At 38.0% G+C, this 17,834-nt stretch overlaps 34 non-coding genes across 34 annotated transcripts; all 34 read left to right on the plus strand.

Annotated features, from left to right (window-relative positions):
* Positions 1-873: 873 nt before the first annotated feature.
* trnam-cau lies at positions 874-946 on the plus strand. Its single transcript has one exon. It is a non-coding gene; the product is annotated as a tRNA-Met (tRNA).
* A 602-nt stretch (positions 947-1,548) lies between these two features.
* trnam-cau lies at positions 1,549-1,621 on the plus strand. Its single transcript has one exon. It is a non-coding gene; the product is annotated as a tRNA-Met (tRNA).
* Positions 1,622-1,893: 272 nt separating this feature from the next.
* trnam-cau lies at positions 1,894-1,966 on the plus strand. The gene has a single exon. It is a non-coding gene; the product is annotated as a tRNA-Met (tRNA).
* Positions 1,967-2,600: 634 nt separating this feature from the next.
* Positions 2,601-2,673, plus strand: trnam-cau. The gene has a single exon. It is a non-coding gene; the product is annotated as a tRNA-Met (tRNA).
* Positions 2,674-2,943: 270 nt separating this feature from the next.
* Positions 2,944-3,016, plus strand: trnam-cau. Its single transcript has one exon. It is a non-coding gene; the product is annotated as a tRNA-Met (tRNA).
* Positions 3,017-3,298: 282 nt separating this feature from the next.
* On the plus strand, positions 3,299-3,371 carry trnam-cau. The gene has a single exon. It is a non-coding gene; the product is annotated as a tRNA-Met (tRNA).
* Positions 3,372-4,675: 1,304 nt separating this feature from the next.
* trnam-cau lies at positions 4,676-4,748 on the plus strand. Its single transcript has one exon. It is a non-coding gene; the product is annotated as a tRNA-Met (tRNA).
* Positions 4,749-5,380: 632 nt separating this feature from the next.
* trnam-cau lies at positions 5,381-5,453 on the plus strand. Its single transcript has one exon. It is a non-coding gene; the product is annotated as a tRNA-Met (tRNA).
* A 631-nt stretch (positions 5,454-6,084) lies between these two features.
* trnam-cau lies at positions 6,085-6,157 on the plus strand. Its single transcript has one exon. It is a non-coding gene; the product is annotated as a tRNA-Met (tRNA).
* A 270-nt stretch (positions 6,158-6,427) lies between these two features.
* trnam-cau lies at positions 6,428-6,500 on the plus strand. Its single transcript has one exon. It is a non-coding gene; the product is annotated as a tRNA-Met (tRNA).
* A 284-nt stretch (positions 6,501-6,784) lies between these two features.
* Positions 6,785-6,857, plus strand: trnam-cau. The gene has a single exon. It is a non-coding gene; the product is annotated as a tRNA-Met (tRNA).
* Positions 6,858-7,127: 270 nt separating this feature from the next.
* Positions 7,128-7,200, plus strand: trnam-cau. Its single transcript has one exon. It is a non-coding gene; the product is annotated as a tRNA-Met (tRNA).
* A 268-nt stretch (positions 7,201-7,468) lies between these two features.
* On the plus strand, positions 7,469-7,541 carry trnam-cau. Its single transcript has one exon. It is a non-coding gene; the product is annotated as a tRNA-Met (tRNA).
* Positions 7,542-7,826: 285 nt separating this feature from the next.
* On the plus strand, positions 7,827-7,899 carry trnam-cau. The gene has a single exon. It is a non-coding gene; the product is annotated as a tRNA-Met (tRNA).
* Positions 7,900-8,169: 270 nt separating this feature from the next.
* Positions 8,170-8,242, plus strand: trnam-cau. Its single transcript has one exon. It is a non-coding gene; the product is annotated as a tRNA-Met (tRNA).
* Positions 8,243-8,529: 287 nt separating this feature from the next.
* trnam-cau lies at positions 8,530-8,602 on the plus strand. The gene has a single exon. It is a non-coding gene; the product is annotated as a tRNA-Met (tRNA).
* Positions 8,603-8,872: 270 nt separating this feature from the next.
* trnam-cau lies at positions 8,873-8,945 on the plus strand. The gene has a single exon. It is a non-coding gene; the product is annotated as a tRNA-Met (tRNA).
* A 271-nt stretch (positions 8,946-9,216) lies between these two features.
* trnam-cau lies at positions 9,217-9,289 on the plus strand. Its single transcript has one exon. It is a non-coding gene; the product is annotated as a tRNA-Met (tRNA).
* Positions 9,290-9,919: 630 nt separating this feature from the next.
* Positions 9,920-9,992, plus strand: trnam-cau. Its single transcript has one exon. It is a non-coding gene; the product is annotated as a tRNA-Met (tRNA).
* Positions 9,993-10,263: 271 nt separating this feature from the next.
* On the plus strand, positions 10,264-10,336 carry trnam-cau. The gene has a single exon. It is a non-coding gene; the product is annotated as a tRNA-Met (tRNA).
* Positions 10,337-10,607: 271 nt separating this feature from the next.
* On the plus strand, positions 10,608-10,680 carry trnam-cau. Its single transcript has one exon. It is a non-coding gene; the product is annotated as a tRNA-Met (tRNA).
* A 270-nt stretch (positions 10,681-10,950) lies between these two features.
* trnam-cau lies at positions 10,951-11,023 on the plus strand. Its single transcript has one exon. It is a non-coding gene; the product is annotated as a tRNA-Met (tRNA).
* A 245-nt stretch (positions 11,024-11,268) lies between these two features.
* On the plus strand, positions 11,269-11,341 carry trnam-cau. Its single transcript has one exon. It is a non-coding gene; the product is annotated as a tRNA-Met (tRNA).
* A 609-nt stretch (positions 11,342-11,950) lies between these two features.
* On the plus strand, positions 11,951-12,023 carry trnam-cau. The gene has a single exon. It is a non-coding gene; the product is annotated as a tRNA-Met (tRNA).
* Positions 12,024-12,299: 276 nt separating this feature from the next.
* On the plus strand, positions 12,300-12,372 carry trnam-cau. The gene has a single exon. It is a non-coding gene; the product is annotated as a tRNA-Met (tRNA).
* A 620-nt stretch (positions 12,373-12,992) lies between these two features.
* On the plus strand, positions 12,993-13,065 carry trnam-cau. Its single transcript has one exon. It is a non-coding gene; the product is annotated as a tRNA-Met (tRNA).
* Positions 13,066-13,332: 267 nt separating this feature from the next.
* trnam-cau lies at positions 13,333-13,405 on the plus strand. Its single transcript has one exon. It is a non-coding gene; the product is annotated as a tRNA-Met (tRNA).
* Positions 13,406-13,674: 269 nt separating this feature from the next.
* On the plus strand, positions 13,675-13,747 carry trnam-cau. Its single transcript has one exon. It is a non-coding gene; the product is annotated as a tRNA-Met (tRNA).
* A 268-nt stretch (positions 13,748-14,015) lies between these two features.
* trnam-cau lies at positions 14,016-14,088 on the plus strand. Its single transcript has one exon. It is a non-coding gene; the product is annotated as a tRNA-Met (tRNA).
* Positions 14,089-15,049: 961 nt separating this feature from the next.
* Positions 15,050-15,122, plus strand: trnam-cau. Its single transcript has one exon. It is a non-coding gene; the product is annotated as a tRNA-Met (tRNA).
* Positions 15,123-15,392: 270 nt separating this feature from the next.
* Positions 15,393-15,465, plus strand: trnam-cau. The gene has a single exon. It is a non-coding gene; the product is annotated as a tRNA-Met (tRNA).
* A 271-nt stretch (positions 15,466-15,736) lies between these two features.
* On the plus strand, positions 15,737-15,809 carry trnam-cau. The gene has a single exon. It is a non-coding gene; the product is annotated as a tRNA-Met (tRNA).
* A 624-nt stretch (positions 15,810-16,433) lies between these two features.
* Positions 16,434-16,506, plus strand: trnam-cau. The gene has a single exon. It is a non-coding gene; the product is annotated as a tRNA-Met (tRNA).
* A 625-nt stretch (positions 16,507-17,131) lies between these two features.
* On the plus strand, positions 17,132-17,204 carry trnam-cau. The gene has a single exon. It is a non-coding gene; the product is annotated as a tRNA-Met (tRNA).
* Positions 17,205-17,834: the final 630 nt, after the last annotated feature.

The following is a 17,834-nucleotide window of genomic DNA, read 5'->3' on the forward strand; positions in this document are numbered from 1 at the left end:
CCACATCTTAAGGTCCATATCGATATGTATTACTTTAGAATGAAATCAATCTTTTTGTCTCAGGGGTTGTAGAATTTCAGACCATACATATATTTTGGCACGGTGGTTTCAAAAATTTGATGTTCGGTATCAATATTTTTTTTTCTTCTTTTTGGACATTTTTACAAGAAGGGCCTCGTTAGCGCAGTAGGTAGCGCGTCAGTCTCATAATCTGAAGGTCGTGAGTTCGATCCTCACACGGGCAGCAAAGCTTTTAAAAAGAGTGTTGGCTGAAGATGAAGTGAAAATGAATTCACTGTCGTTCTGGACTTTCACACAATACATACTTTTGTCAAGGTGGATACCACATCTTAAGGTCCATATCGATATGTATTACTTTAGAATGAAATCAATCTTTTTGTCTCAGGGGTTGTAGAATTTCAGACCATACATATATTTTGGCACGGTGGTTTCAACATCAGTGTCAAAATTTGATGTTCGGTATCATATTTTTTTTTTTTTCTTTTTGGACATTTTTGCAAGAAGGGCCTCGTTAGCGCAGTAGGTAGCGCGTCAGTCTCATAATCTGAAGGTCGTGAGTTCGATCCTCACACGGGCAGCAAAGCTTTTAAAAAACAGTGTTGGCTGAAGTGAAAATTTTCTCTGTCGTTCTGGACTTTCACACAATACATACTTTTGTCAAGGTGGATACCACATCTTAAGGTCCATATCGATATGTATTACTTTAGAATGAAATCAATCTTTTTGTCTCAGGGGTTGTAGAATTTCAGACCATACATATATTTTGGCACGGTGGTTTCAACATCAGTGTCAAAATTTGATGTTCGGTATCAATATTTTTTTTTCTTCTTTTTGGACATTTTTGCAAGAAGGGCCTCGTTAGCGCAGTAGGTAGCGCGTCAGTCTCATAATCTGAAGGTCGTGAGTTCGATCCTCACACGGGGCAGCAAAGCTTTTAAAAGAGTGTTGGCTGAAGATGAAGTGAAAATGAATTCACTGTCGTTCTGGACTTTCACACAATACATACTTTTGTCAAGGTGGATACCACATCTTAAGGTCCATATCGATATGTATTACTTTAGAATGAAATCAATCTTTTTGTCTCAGGGTTGTAGAATTTCAGACCATACATATATTTTGGCACGGTGGTTTCAAAAAATTTGATGTTCGGTATCGATATTTTTTTTTCTTCTTTTTGGACATTTTGCGAAGGGCCTCGTTAGCGCAGTAGGTAGCGTCAGTCTCATAATCTGAAGGTCGTGAGTTCGATCCTCACACGGGCAGCAAAGCTTTTAAAAAGAGTGTTGGCTGAAGTGAAAATTAATTCACTGTCGTTCTGGACTTTCACACAATACATACTTTTGTCAAGGTGGATACCACATCTTAAGGTCCATATCGATATGTATTACTTTAGAATGAAATCAATCTTTTTGTCTCAGGGGTTGTAGAATTTCAGACCATACATATATTTTGGCACGGTGGTTTCAAATTGTGATGTTCGGTATCAATATTTTTTTTTTCTTCTTTTTGGACATTTTTACAAGAAGGGCCTCGTTAGCGCAGTAGGTAGCGCGTCAGTCTCATAATCTGAAGGTCGTGAGTTCGATCCTCACACGGGGCAGCAAAGCTTTTAAAAAGAGTGTTGGCTGAAGATGAAGTGAAAATGAATTCACTGTCGTTCTGGACTTTCACACAATACATACTTTTGTCAAGGTGGATACCACATCTTAAGGTCCATATCGATATGTATTACTTTAGAATGAAATCAATCTTTTTGTCTCAGGGGTTGTAGAATTTCAGACCATACATATATTTTGGCACGGTGGTTTCAAAAAATTTGATGTTCGGTATCAATATTTTTTTTTCTTCTTTTTGGACATTTTTACAAGAAGGGCCTCGTTAGCGCAGTAGGTAGCGCGTCAGTCTCATAATCTGAAGGTCGTGAGTTCGATCCTCACACGGGGCAGCAAAGCTTTTAAAAAGAGTGTTGGCTGAAGATGAAGTGAAAATGAATTCACTGTCGTTTTGGACTTTCACACAATACATACTTTTGTCAAGGTGGATACCACATCTTAAGGTCCATATCGATATGTATTACTTTAGAATGAAATCAATCTTTTTGTCTCAGGGGTTGTAGAATTTCAGACCATACATATATTTTGGCACGGTGGTTTCAAAAATTTGATGTTCGGTATCAATATATTTTTTTTCTTCTTTTTGGACATTTTTACAAGAAGGGCCTCGTTAGCGCAGTAGGTAGCGCGTCAGTCTCATAATCTGAAGGTCGTGAGTTCGATCCTCACATGGGCAGCAAAGCTTTTAAAAAGAGTGTTGGCTGAAGATGAAGTGATGGCTGAAGATGAAGTGAAAATGAATTCACTGTCGTTCTGGACTTTCACACAATACATACTTTTGTCAAGGTGGATACCACATCTTAAGGTCCATATCGATATGTATTACTTTAGAATGAAATCAATGTTTTTGTCTCAGGGGTTGTAGAATTTCAGACCATACATATATTTTGGCACGGTGGTTTCAAAAATTTGATGTTCGGTATCAATATATTTTTTTTCTTCTTTTTGGACATTTTTACAAGAAGGGCCTCGTTAGCGCAGTAGGTAGCGCGTCAGTCTCATAATCTGAAGGTCGTGAGTTCGATCCTCACATGGGGCAGCAAAGCTTTTAAAAAGAGTGTTGGCTGAAGATGAAGTGAAAATGAATTCACTGTCGTTCTGGACTTTCACACAATACATACTTTTGTCAAGGTGGATACCACATCTTAAGGTCCATATCGATATGTATTACTTTAGAATGAAATCTATATTTTTGTCTCAGGGTTGTAGAATTTCAGACCATACATATATTTTGGCACGGTGGTTTCAAAAATTTGATGTTCGGTATCGATATTTTTTTTTCTTATTTTTGGACACTTTTGAAAGAAGGGCCTCGTTAGCGCAGTAGGTAGCGCGTCAGTCTCATAATCTGAAGGTCGTGAGTTCGATCCTCACATGGGGCAGCAAAGCTTTTAAAAGAGTGTTGGCTGAAGATGAGTGATGGCTGAAGATGAAAAATGAATTCACTGTCGTTCTGGACTTTCACACAATACATACTTTTGTCAAGGTGGATACCACATCTTAAGGTCCATATCGATATGTATTACTTTAGAATGAAATCAATCTTTTTGTCTCAGGGTTGTAGAATTTCAGACCATACATATATTTTGGCACGGTGGTTTCAAAAATTTGATGTTCGGTATCATATATTTTTTTTCTTCTTTTTGGACATTTTTACAAGAAGGGCCTCGTTAGCGCAGTAGGTAGCGCGTCAGTCTCATAATCTGAAGGTCGTGAGTTCGATCCTCACATGGGGCAGCAAAGCTTTTAAAAAGAGTGTTGGCTGAAGATGAAGTGAAAATGAATTCACTGTCGTTCTGGACTTTCACACAATACATACTTTTGTCAAGGTGGATACCACATCTTAAGGTCCATATCGATATGTATTACTTTAGAATGAAATCAATCTTTTTGTCTCAGGGGTTGTAGAATTTCAGACCATACATATATTTTGGAACGGTGGTTTCAACATCAGTGTCAAAATTTGATGTTCGGTATCGATATTTTTTTTTCTTCTTTTTGGACATTCTTGCTGAAGGGCCTCGTTAGCGCAGTAGGTAGCGTGTCAGTCTCATAATCTGAAGGTCGTGAGTTCGATCCTCACACGGGCAGCAAAGCTTTAAAAAACAGTGTTTGGCTGAAGTGAAAATGAATTTCTGTCGTTCTGGACTTTCACACAATACATACTTTTGTCAAGGTGGATACCACATCTTAAGGTCCATATCGATATGTATTACTTTAGAATGAAATCAATCTTTTTGTCTCAGGGGTTGTAGAATTTCAGACCATACATATATTTTGGCACGGTGGTTTCAAAAATGTGATGTTCGGTATCAATATTTTTTTTCTTCTTTTTGGACATTTTTACAAGAAGGGCCTCGTTAGCGCAGTAGGTAGCGCGTCAGTCTCATAATCTGAAGGTCGTGAGTTCGATCCTCACACGGGCAGCAAAGCTTTTAAAAGAGTGTTGGCTGAAGATGAAGTGAAAATGAATTCACTGTCGTTCTGGACTTTCACACAATACATACTTTTGTCAAGGTGGATACCACATCTTAAGGTCCATATCGATATGTATTACTTTAGAATGAAATCAATCTTTTTGTCTCAGGGGTTGTAGAATTTCAGACCATACATATATTTTGGCACGGTGGTTTACAAAAATTTGATGTTCGGTATCAATATTTTTTTTTCTTCTTTTTGGACATTTTTACAAGAAGGGCCTCGTTAGCGCAGTAGGTAGCGCGTCAGTCTCATAATCTGAAGGTCGTGAGATTCGATCCTCACACGGGCAGCAAAGCTTTTAAAAGAGTGTTGGCTGAAGATGAAGTGAAAATGAATTCACTGTCGTTTTGGACTTTCACACAATACATACTTTTGTCAAGGTGGATACCACATCTTAAGGTCCATATCGATATGTATTACTTAAGAATGAAATCAATCTTTTTGTCTCAGGGGTTGTAGAATTTCAGACCATACATATATTTTGGCACGGTGGTTTCAAAAATTTGATGTTCGGTATCAATATATTTTTTTTCTTCTTTTTGGACATTTTTACAAGAAGGGCCTCGTTAGCGCAGTAGGTAGCGCGTCAGTCTCATAATCTGAAGGTCGTGAGTTCGATCCTCACATGGGGCAGCAAAGCTTTTAAAAGAGTGTTGGCTGAAGATGAAGTGATGGCTGAAGATGAAGTGAAAATGAATTCACTGTCGTTCTGGACTTTCACACAATACATACTTTTGTCAAGGTGGATACCACATCTTAAGGTCCATATCGATATGTATTACTTTAGAATGAAATCAATCTTTTTGTCTCAGGGGTTGTAGAATTTCAGACCATACATATATTTTGGCACGGTGGTTTCAAAATTTGATGTTCGGTATCAATATATTTTTTTTCTCTTTTTTTGGACATTTTTACAAGAAGGGACTCGTTAGCGCAGTAGGTAGCGCGTCAGTCTCATAATCTGAAGGTCGTGAGTTCGATCCTCACATGGGGCAGCAAAGCTTTTAAAAAGAGTGTTGGCTGAAGATGAAGTGAAATGAATTCACTGTCGTTCTGGACTTTCACACAATACATACTTTTGTCAAGGTGGATACCACATCTTAAGGTCCATATCGATATGTATTACTTTAGAATGAAATCAATATTTTTGTCTCAGGGGTTGTAGAATTTCAGACCATACATATATTTTGGCACGGTGGTTTCAAAAATTTGATGTTCGGTATCGATATTTTTTTTTCTTATTTTTGGACACTTTTGAAAGAAGGGCCTCGTTAGCGCAGTAGGTAGCGCGTCAGTCTCATAATCTGAAGGTCGTGAGTTCGATCCTCACATGGGGCAGCAAAGCTTTTAAAAAGAGTGTTGGCTGAAGATGAAGTGATGGCTGAAGATGAAGTGAAAATGAATTCACTGTCGTTCTGGACTTTCACACAATACATACTTTTGTCAAGGTGGATACCACATCTTAAGGTCCATATCGATATGTATTACTTTAGAATGAAATCAATCTTTTTGTCTCAGGGGTTGTAGAATTTCAGACCATACATATATTTTGGCACGGTGGTTTCAAAAATTTGATGTTCGGTATCAATATTTTTTTTTCTTCTTTTTGGACATTTTTACAAGAAGGGCCTCGTTAGCGCAGTAGGTAGCGCGTCAGTCTCATAATCTGAAGGTCGTGAGTTCGATCCTCACACGGGCAGCAAAGCTTTTAAAAAGAGTGTTGGCTGAAGATGAAGTGAAAATGAATTCACTGTCGTTCTGGACTTTCACACAATACATACTTTTGTCAAGGTGGATACCACATCTTAAGGTCCATATCGATATGTATTACTTTAGAATGAAATCTATATTTTTGTCTCAGGGGTTGTAGAATTTCAGACCATACATATATTTTGGCACGGTGGTTTCAAAATTTGATGTTCGGTATCAATATTTTTTTTTCTTCTTTTTGGACACTTTTGAAAGAAGGGCCTCGTTAGCGCAGTAGGTAGCGCGTCAGTCTCATAATCTGAAGGTCGTGAGTTCGATCCTCACACGGGGCAGCAAAGCTTTTAAAAAGAGTGTTGGCTGAAGATGAAGTGAAAATGAATTCACTGTCGTTCTGGACTTTCACACAATACATACTTTTGTCAAGGTGGATACCACATCTTAAGGTCCATATCGATATGTATTACTTTAGAATGAAATCAATCTTTTTGTCTCAGGGGTTGTAGAATTTCAGACCATACATATATTTTGGCACGGTGGTTTCAAAAATTTGATGTTCGGTATCATATATTTTTTTTCTTCTTTTTGGACATTTTACAAGAAGGGCCTCGTTAGCGCAGTAGGTAGCGCGTCAGTCTCATAATCTGAAGGTCGTGAGTTCGATCCTCACATGGGGCAGCAAAGCTTTTAAAAGAGTGTTGAAGATGAAGTGATGGCTGAAGATGAAGTGAAAATGAATTCACTGTCGTTCTGGACTTTCACACAATACATACTTTTGTCAAGGTGGATACCACATCTTAAGGTCCATATCGATATGTATTACTTTAGAATGAAATCAATCTTTTTGTCTCAGGGGTTGTAGAATTTCAGACCATACATATATTTTGGCACGGTGGTTTCAAAATTTGATGTTCGGTATCAATATATTTTTTTTCTTCTTTTTGGACATTTTTACAAGAAGGGCCTCGTTAGCGCAGTAGGTAGCGCGTCAGTCTCATAATCTGAAGGTCGTGAGTTCGATCCTCACACGGGGCAGCAAAGCTTTTAAAAAGAGTGTTGGCTGAAGATGAAGTGAAAATGAATTCACTGTCGTTCTGGACTTTCACACAATACATACTTTTGTCAAGGTGGATACCACATCTTAAGGTCCATATCGATATGTATTACTTTAGAATGAAATCAATCTTTTTGTCTCAGGGTTGTAGAATTTCAGACCATACATATATTTTGGCACGGTGGTTTCAAAATTTGATGTTCGGTATCAATATATTTTTTTTCTTCTTTTTGGACATTTTTACAAGAAGGGCCTCGTTAGCGCAGTAGGTAGCGCGTCAGTCTCATAATCTGAAGGTCGTGAGTTCGATCCTCACATGGGGCAGCAAAGCTTTTAAAAAGAGTGTTGGCTGAAGAAAGTGAAAATGATTTCACTGTCGTTCTGGACTTTCACACAATACATACTTTTGTCAAGGTGGATACCACATCTTAAGGTCCATATCGATATGTATTACTTTAGAATGAAATCTATATTTTTGTCTCAGGGGTTGTAGAATTTCAGACCATACATATATTTTGGCACGGTGGTTTCAAAATTTGATGTTCGGTATCGATATTTTTTTTTCTTATTTTTGGACACTTTTGAAAGAAGGGCCTCGTTAGCGCAGTAGGTAGCGCGTCAGTCTCATAATCTGAAGGTCGTGAGTTCGATCCTCACACGGGGCAGCAAAGCTTTTAAAAGAGTGTTGGCTGAAGATGAAGTGATGGCTGAAGATGAAGTGAAATGAATTCACTGTCGTTCTGGACTTTCACACAATACATACTTTTGTCAAGGTGGATACCACATCTTAAGGTCCATATCGATATGTATTACTTTAGAATGAAATCAATCTTTTTGTCTCAGGGGTTGTAGAATTTCAGACCATACATATATTTTGGCACGGTGGTTTCAAAATTTGATGTTCGGTATCGATATTTTTTTTCTTATTTTTGGACACTTTTGAAAGAAGGGCCTCGTTAGCGCAGTAGGTAGCGCGTCAGTCTCATAATCTGAAGGTCGTGAGTTCGATCCTCACACGGGGCAGCAAAGCTTTTAAAAAGAGTGTTGGCTGAAGATGAAGTGAAAATGAATTCACTGTCGTTCTGGACTTTCACACAATACATACTTTGTCAAGGTGGATACCACATCTTAAGGTCCATATCGATATGTATTACTTTAGAATGAAATCAATCTTTTTGTCTCAGGGGTTGTAGAATTTCAGACCATACATATATTTTGGCACGGTGGTTTCAAAAATTTGATGTTCGGTATCAATATTTTTTTTTCTTCTTTTTGGACATTTTTACAAGAAGGGCCTCGTTAGCGCAGTAGGTAGCGCGTCAGTCTCATAATCTGAAGGTCGTGAGTTCGATCCTCACATGGGGCAGCAAAGCTTTTAAAAGAGTGTTGGCTGAAGATGAGTGATGGCTGAAGATGAAGTGAAAATGAATTCACTGTCGTTCTGGACTTTCACACAATACATACTTTTGTCAAGGTGGATACCACATCTTAAGGTCCATATCGATATGTATTACTTTAGAATGAAATCAATCTTTTTGTCTCAGGGGTTGTAGAATTTCAGACCATACATATATTTGGCACGGTGGTTTCAAAAATTTGATGTTCGGTATCAATATATTTTTTTTCTTCTTTTTGGACATTTTTACAAGAAGGGCCTCGTTAGCGCAGTAGGTAGCGCGTCAGTCTCATAATCTGAAGGTCGTGAGTTCGATCCTCACACGGGGCAGCAAAGCTTTTAAAAAGAGTGTTGGCTGAAGATGAAGTGAAAATGAATTCACTGTCGTTCTGGACTTTCACACAATACATACTTTTGTCAAGGTGGATACCACATCTTAAGGTCCATATCGATATGTATTACTTTAGAATGAAATCAATCTTTTTGTCTCAGGGGTTGTAGAATTTCAGACCATACATATATTTTGGCACGGTGGTTTCAAAAATTTGATGTTCGGTATCAATATTTTTTTTCTTCTTTTTGGACATTTTTACAAGAAGGGCCTCGTTAGCGCAGTAGGTAGCGCGTCAGTCTCATAATCTGAAGGTCGTGAGTTCGATCCTCACATGGGGCAGCAAAGCTTTTAAAAAGAGTGTTGGCTGAAGATGAAGTGAAATGAATTCACTGTCGTTCTGGACTTTCACACAATACATACTTTTGTCAAGGTGGATACCACATCTTAAGGTCCATATCGATATGTATTACTTTAGAATGAAATCAATATTTTTGTCTCAGGGGTTGTAGAATTTCAGACCATACATATATTTTGGCACGGTGGTTTCAAATTTGATGTTCGGTATCGATATTTTTTTTTTTTTCTTATTTTTGACACTTTTGAAAGAAGGGCCTCGTTAGCGCAGTAGGTAGCGCGTCAGTCTCATAATCTGAAGGTCGTGAGTTCGATCCTCACATGGGGCAGCAAAGCTTTTAAAAGAGTGTTGGCTGAAGATGAAGTGATGGCTGAAGATGAAGTGAAAATGAATTCACTGTCGTTCTGGACTTTCACACAATACATACTTTTGTCAAGGTGGATACCACATCTTAAGGTCCATATCGATATGTATTACTTTAGAATGAAATCAATCTTTTTGTCTCAGGGGTTGTAGAATTTCAGACCATACATATATTTTGGCACGGTGGTTTCAAAAATTTGATGTTCGGTATCGATATTTTTTTTCTTATTTTTGGACACTTTTTGAAAGAAGGGCCTGTTAGCGCAGTAGGTAGCGCGTCAGTCTCATAATCTGAAGGTCGTGAGTTCGATCCTCACACGGGGCAGCAAAGCTTTTAAAAAGAGTGTTGGCTGAAGATGAAGTGAAATGAATTCACTGTCGTTCTGGACTTTCACACAATACATACTTTTGTCAAGGTGGATACCACATCTTAAGGTCCATATCGATATGTATTACTTTAGAATGAAATCAATCTTTTTGTCTCAGGGGTTGTAGAATTTCAGACCATACATATATTTTGGCACGGTGGTTTCAAAAATTTGATGTTCGGTATCAATATTTTTTTTTCTTCTTTTTGGACATTTTTACAAGAAGGGCCTCGTTAGCGCAGTAGGTAGCGCGTCAGTCTCATAATCTGAAGGTCGTGAGTTCGATCCTCACACGGGGCAGCAAAGCTTTTAAAAAGAGTGTTGGCTGAAGATGAAGTGAAAATGAATTCACTGTCGTTCTGGACTTTCACACAATACATACTTTTGTCAAGGTGGATACCACATCTTAAGGTCCATATCGATATGTATTACTTTAGAATGAAATCAATCTTTTTGTCTCAGGGTTTGTAGAATTTCAGACCATACATATATTTTGGCACGGTGGTTTCAAAAATTTGATGTTCGGTATCATATATTTTTTTTCTTCTTTTTGGACATTTTTACAAGAAGGGCCTCGTTAGCGCAGTAGGTAGCGCGTCAGTCTCATAATCTGAAGGTCGTGAGTTCGATCCTCACACGGGGCAGCAAAGCTTTTAAAAAGAGTGTTGGCTGAAGATGAAGTGAAAATGAATTCACTGTCGTTCTGGACTTTCACACAATACATACTTTTGTCAAGGTGGATACCACATCTTAAGGTCCATATCGATATGTATTACTTTAGAATGAAATCAATCTTTTTGTCTCAGGGGTTGTAGAATTTCAGACCATACATATATTTTGGCACGGTGGTTTCAAAAATTTGATGTTCGGTATCAATATTTTTTTTTCTCTTTTTTGGACATTTTTACAAGAAGGGCCTCGTTAGCGCAGTAGGTAGCGCGTCAGTCTCATAATCTGAAGGTCGTGAGTTCGATCCTCACACGGGGCAGCAAAGCTTTTAAAAAGAGTGTTGGCTGAAGATGAAGTGAAAATGAATTCACTGTCGTTCTGGACTTTCACACAATACATACTTTTGTCAAGGTGGATACCACATCTTAAGGTCCATATCGATATGTATTACTTTAGAATGAAATCAATCTTTTTGTCTCAGGGGTTGTAGAATTTCAGACCATACATATATTTTGGCACGGTGGTTTCAAAATTTGATGTTCGGTATCATATATTTTTTTTCTTCTTTTTGGACATTTTTACAAGAAGGGCCTCGTTAGCGCAGTAGGTAGCGCGTCAGTCTCATAATCTGAAGGTCGTGAGTTCGATCCTCACACGGGGCAGCAAAGCTTTTAAAAAGAGTGTTGGCTGAAGATGAAGTGAAAATGAATTCACTGTCGTTCTGGACTTTCACACAATACATACTTTTGTCAAGGTGGATACCACATCTTAAGGTCCATATCGATATGTATTACTTTAGAATGAAATCAATGTTTTTGTCTCAGGGGTTGTAGAATTTCAGACCATACATATATTTTGGCACGGTGGTTTAAAAAATTTGATGTTCGGTATCAATATATTTTTGGGGGCCTCGTTAGCGCAGTAGGTAGCGCGTCAGTCTCATAATCTGAAGGTCGTGAGTTCGATCCTCACACGGGGCAGCAAAGCTTTTAAAAAGAGTGTTGGCTGAAGATGAAGTGAAAATGAATTCACTGTCGTTCTGGACTTTCACACAATACATACTTTTGTCAAGGTGGATACCACATCTTAAGGTCCATATCGATATGTATTACTTTAGAATGAAATCAATCTTTTTGTCTCAGGGGTTGTAGAATTTCAGACCATACATATATTTTGGCACGGTGGTTTCAAAAATTTGATGTTCGGTATCGATATTTTTTTTTCTTCTTTTTGGACATTTTTGCAAGAAGGGCCTCGTTAGCGCAGTAGGTAGCGCGTCAGTCTCATAATCTGAAGGTCGTGAGTTCGATCCTCACGGGGCAGCAAAGCTTTTAAAAAGAGTGTTGGCTGAAGGTGAAAATGAATTCACTGTCGTTCTGGACTTTCACACAATACATACTTTTGTCAAGGTGGATACCACATCTTAAGGTCCATATCGATATGTATTACTTTAGAATGAAATCAATGTTTTTGTCTCAGGGGTTGTAGAATTTCAGACCATACATATATTTTGGCACGGTGGTTTAAAAAATTTGATGTTCGGTATCAATATTTTTTTTTTCTTCTTTTTGGACATTTTTACAAGAAGGGCCTCGTTAGCGCAGTAGGTAGCGCGTCAGTCTCATAATCTGAAGGTCGTGAGTTCGATCCTCACACGGGGCAGCAAAGCTTTTAAAAAGAGTGTTGGCTGAAGATGAAAAATAATTTTCTGTCGTTCTGGACTTTCACACAATACATACTTTTGTCAAGGTGGATACCACATCTTAAGGTCCATATCGATATGTATTACTTTAGAATGAAATCAATCTTTTTGTCTCAGGGGTTGTAGAATTTCAGACCATACATATATTTTGAACGGTGGTTTCAACATCAGTGTCAAAATTTGATGTTCGGTATCAATATTTTTTTTTCTTCTTTTTGGACATTTTTACATGAAGGGCCTCGTTAGCGCAGTAGGTAGCGCGTCAGTCTCATAATCTGAAGGTCGTGAGTTCGATCCTCACACGGGGCAGCAAAGCTTTTAAAAGACAGTGTTGGCTGAAGAAGTGAAAATAATTCTCTGTCGTTCTGGACTTTCACACAACATACTTTTGTCAAGGTGGATACCACATCTTAAGGTCCATATCGATATGTATTACTTTAGAATGAAATCAATCTTTTTGTCTCAGGGGTTGTAGAATTTCAGACCATACATATATTTTGGCACGGTGGTTTCAAAAATGTCAAATTATGTTCGGTATCAATATTTTTTTTTCTTCTTTTTGGACATTTTTACAAGAAGGGCCTCGTTAGCGCAGTAGGTAGCGCGTCAGTCTCATAATCTGAAGGTCGTGAGTTCGATCCTCACACGGGCAGCAAAGCTTTTAAAAAGAGTGTTGGCTGAAGATGAAGTGAAAATGAATTCACTGTCGTTCTGGACTTTCACACAATACATACTTTTGTCAAGGTGGATACCACATCTTAAGGTCCATATCGATATGTATTACTTTAGAATGAAATCAATCTTTTTGTCTCAGGGGTTGTAGAATTTCAGACCATACATATATTTTGGCACGGTGTTTCAACATCAAAAATTTGATGTTCGGTATCAATATTTTTTTTTTCTTCTTTTTGGACATTTTTACAAGAAGGGCCTCGTTAGCGCAGTAGGTAGCGCGTCAGTCTCATAATCTGAAGGTCGTGAGTTCGATCCTCACACGGGGCAGCAAAGCTTTTAAAAGAGTGTTGGCTGAAGATGAAAATGAATTCACTGTCGTTCTGGACTTTCACACAATACATACTTTTGTCAAGGTGGATACCACATCTTAAGGTCCATATCGATATGTATTACTTTAGAATGAAATCAATCTTTTTGTCTCAGGGGTTGTAGAATTTCAGACCATACATATATTTTGGCACGGTGGTTCAACATCAAAAATTTGATGTTCGGTATCATATTTTTTTTTCTTCTTTTGGACATTTTTAAAGAAGGGCCTCGTTAGCGCAGTAGGTAGCGCGTCAGTCTCATAATCTGAAGGTCGTGAGTTCGATCCTCACACGGGGCAGCAAAGCTTTTAAAAGAGTGTTGGCTGAAGATGAAGTGAAAATGAATTCACTGTCGTTCTGGACTTTCACACAATACATACTTTTGTCAAGGTGGATACCACATCTTAAGGTCCATATCGATATGTATTACTTTAGAATGAAATCAATCTTTTGTCTCAGGGGTTGTAGAATTTCAGACCATACATATATTTTGGCACGGTGGTTTCAAAAATTTGATGTTCGGTATCAATATTTTTTTTTCTTCTTTTTGGACATTTTTACAAGAAGGGCCTCGTTAGCGCAGTAGGTAGCGCGTCAGTCTCATAATCTGAAGGTCGTGAGTTCGATCCTCACACGGGGCAAAGCTTTTAAAAGAGTGTTGGCTGAAGATGAAAATGAATTCACTGTCGTTCTGGACTTTCACACAATACATACTTTTGTCAAGGTGGATACCACATCTTAAGGTCCATATCGATATGTATTACTTTAGAATGAAATCAATCTTTTTGTCTCAGGGTTTGTAGAATTTCAGACCATACATATATTTTGGCACGGTGGTTTCAAATTTCAAAATTGATGTTCGGTATCAATATTTTTTTTTCTTCTTTTTGGGACATTTTTACAAGAAGGGCCTCGTTAGCGCAGTAGGTAGCGCGTCAGTCTCATAATCTGAAGGTCGTGAGTTCGATCCTCACACGGGGCAGCAAAGCTTTTAAAAAGAGTGTTGGCTGAAGATGAAGTGAAAATGAATTCTCTGTCGTTCTGGACTTTCACACAATACATACTTTTGTCAAGGTGGATACCACATCTTAAGGTCCATATCGATATGTATTACTTTAGAATGAAATCAATCTTTTTGTCTCAGGGGTTGTAGAATTTCAGACCATACATATATTTTGGCACGGTGGTTTCAAAAAAATTTGATGTTCGGTATCAATATTTTTTTTTTTTCTTTTGGACATTTTTACAAGAAGGGCCGTTAGCGCAGTAGGTAGCGCGTCAGTCTCATAATCTGAAGGTCGTGAGTTCGATCCTCACACGGGGCAGCAAAGCTTTTAAAAAGAGTGTTGGCTGAAGATGAAGTGAAAATGAATTCACTGTCGTTCTGGACTTTCACACAATACATACTTTTGTCAAGGTGGATACCACATCTTAAGGTCCATATCGATATGTATTACTTTAGAATGAAATCAATCTTTTTGTCTCAGGGGTTGTAGAATTTCAGACCATACATATATTTTGGCACGGTGGTTTCAAAATGTCAAATTTGATGTTCGGTATCAATATTTTTTTTCTTCTTTTTGGACATTTTTACAAGAAGGGCCTCGTTAGCGCAGTAGGTAGCGCGTCAGTCTCATAATCTGAAGGTCGTGAGTTCGATCCTCACACGGGCAGCAAAGCTTTTAAAAAGAGTGTTGGCTGAAGTGAAAATTAATTCACTGTCGTTCTGGACTTTCACACAATACATACTTTTGTCAAGGTGGATACCACATCTTAAGGTCCATATCGATATGTATTACTTTAGAATGAAATCAATCTTTTTGTCTCAGGGTTGTAGAATTTCAGACCATACATATATTTTGGCACGGTGGTTTCAACATAGTGTCATTTGATGTTCGGTATCAATATTTTTTTTTTCTTCTTTTTGGACATTTTCAAGAAGGGCCTCGTTAGCGCAGTAGGTAGCGCGTCAGTCTCATAATCTGAAGGTCGTGAGTTCGATCCTCACACGGGGCAGCAAAGCTTTTAAAAAGAGTGTTGGCTGAAGATGAAGTGAAAATGAATTCACTGTCGTTCTGGACTTTCACACAATACATACTTTTGTCAAGGTGGATACCACATCTTAAGGTCCATATCGATATGTATTACTTTAGAATGAAATCATGTTTTTTTGTCTCAGGGGTTGTAGAATTTCAGACCATACATATATTTTTGGCACGGTGGTTTCAAAATTTGATGTTCGGTATCAATATTTTTTTTCTTCTTTTTGGACATTTTTAAAGAAGGGCCTCGTTAGCGCAGTAGGTAGCGCGTCAGTCTCATAATCTGAAGGTCGTGAGTTCGATCCTCACACGGGGCAGCAAAGCTTTTAAAAGAGTGTTGGCTGAAGATGAAGTGAAAATGAATTCACTGTCGTTCTGGACTTTCACACAATACATACTTTTGTCAAGGTGGATACCACATCTTAAGGTCCATATCGATATGTATTACTTTAGAATGAAATCAATCTTTTTGTCTCAGGGGTTGTAGAATTTCAGACCATACATATATTTTGGCACGGTGGTTTCAAAAATTTGATGTTCGGTATCAATATTTTTTTTTTCTTCTTTTTGGACATTTTTACAAGAAGGGCCTCGTTAGCGCAGTAGGTAGCGCGTCAGTCTCATAATCTGAAGGTCGTGAGTTCGATCCTCACACGGGGCAGCAAAGCTTTTAAAAAGAGTGTTGGCTGAAGATGAAGTGAAAATGAATTCACTGTCGTTCTGGACTTTCACACAATACATACTTTTGTCAAGGTGGATACCACATCTTAAGGTCCATATCGATATGTATTACTTTAGAATGAAATCAATCTTTTTGTCTCAGGGGTTGTAGAATTTCAGACCATACATATATTTTGGCACGTGTTTCAGTGTCAAAATTTGATGTTCGGTATCAATATTTTTTTTTTCTTCTTTTTGGACATTTTTGAAAGAAGGGCCTCGTTAGCGCAGTAGGTAGCGCGTCAGTCTCATAATCTGAAGGTCGTGAGTTCGATCCTCACACGGGGGCAGCAAAGCTTTTAAAAAGAGTGTTGGCTGAAGTGAAAATTAATTTTCTGTCGTTCTGGACTTTCACACAATACATACTTTTGTCAAGGTGGATACCACATCTTAAGGTCCATATCGATATGTATTACTTTAGAATGAAATCAATCTTTTTGTCTCAGGGGTTGTAGAATTTCAGACCATACATATATTTTGGCACGGTGGTTTCACATCAGTGTCAAAATTTGATGTTCGGTATCAATATTTTTTTTTCTTCTTTTTGGACATTTTTACAAGAAGGGCCTCGTTAGCGCAGTAGGTAGCGCGTCAGTCTCATAATCTGAAGGTCGTGAGTTCGATCCTCACACGGGGCAGCAAAGCTTTTAAAAAGAGTGTTGGCTGAAGATGAAGTGAAAATGAATTCACTGTCGTTCTGGACTTTCACACAATACATACTTTTGTCAAGGTGGATACCACATCTTAAGGTCCATATCGATATGTATTACTTTAGAATGAAATCAATCTTTTTGTCTCAGGGTTGTAGAATTTCAGACCATACATATTTTTGGCACGGTGGTTTCAAATCAGTGTCAAAATTTGATGTTCGGTATCATATTTTTTTTTTTCTTTTTTTTGGACATTTTTACAAGAAGGGCCTCGTTAGCGCAGTAGGTAGCGCGTCAGTCTCATAATCTGAAGGTCGTGAGTTCGATCCTCACATGGGCAGCAAAGCTTTTAAAAAGAGTGTTGGCTGAAGATGAAGTGAAATTGAATTCACTGTCGTTCTGGACTTTCACACAATACATACTTTGTCAAGGTGGATACCACATCTTAAGGTCCATATCGATATGTATTACTTTAGAATGAAATCAATCTTTTTGTCTCAGGGGTTGTAGAATTTCAGACCATACATATATTTTGGCACGGTGGTTTCAAAAATGTATTTGATGTTCGGTATCAATATTTTTTTTTCTTCTTTTTGGACATTTTTACAAGAAGGCCTCGTTAGCGCAGTAGGTAGCGCGTCAGTCTCATAATCTGAAGGTCGTGAGTTCGATCCTCACACGGGGCAGCAAAGCTTTTAAAAGAGAGTGTTGGCTGAAGTGAAAATTGAATTCACTGTCGTTCTGGACTTTCACACAATACATACTTTTGTCAAGGTGGATACCACATCTTAAGGTCCATATCGATATGTATTACTTTAGAATGAAATCAATCTTTTTGTCTCAGGGGTTGTAGAATTTCAGACCATACATATATTTTGGAACGGTGGTTTCAACATCAGTGTCAAAATTTGATGTTCGGTATCAATATTTTTTTTCTTCTTTTTGGACAATTTTACAAGAAGGGCCCGTTAGCGCAGTAGGTAGCGCGTCAGTCTCATAATCTGAAGGTCGTGAGTTCGATCCTCACACGGGGCAGCAAAGCTTTTAAAAAGAGTGTTGGCTGAAGATGAAGTGAAAATGAATTCACTGTCGTTCTGGACTTTCACACAATACATACTTTTGTCAAGGTGGATACCACATCTTAAGGTCCATATCGATATGTATTACTTAGAATGAAATCAATCTTTTTGTCTCAGGGGTTGTAGAATTTCAGACCATACATATATTTTGGCACGGTGGTTTCAAAAATTTTTGATGTTCGGTATCAATATTTTTTTTTCTTATTTTTGGACACTTTTGAAAGAAGGGCCTCGTTA

The sequence above is a fragment of the Oncorhynchus mykiss genome, unplaced genomic scaffold (genome assembly GCF_013265735.2).
Source record: "Oncorhynchus mykiss isolate Arlee unplaced genomic scaffold, USDA_OmykA_1.1 un_scaffold_863, whole genome shotgun sequence".
In the NCBI taxonomy this organism is placed as follows: Eukaryota; Metazoa; Chordata; class Actinopteri; order Salmoniformes; family Salmonidae; genus Oncorhynchus; species Oncorhynchus mykiss.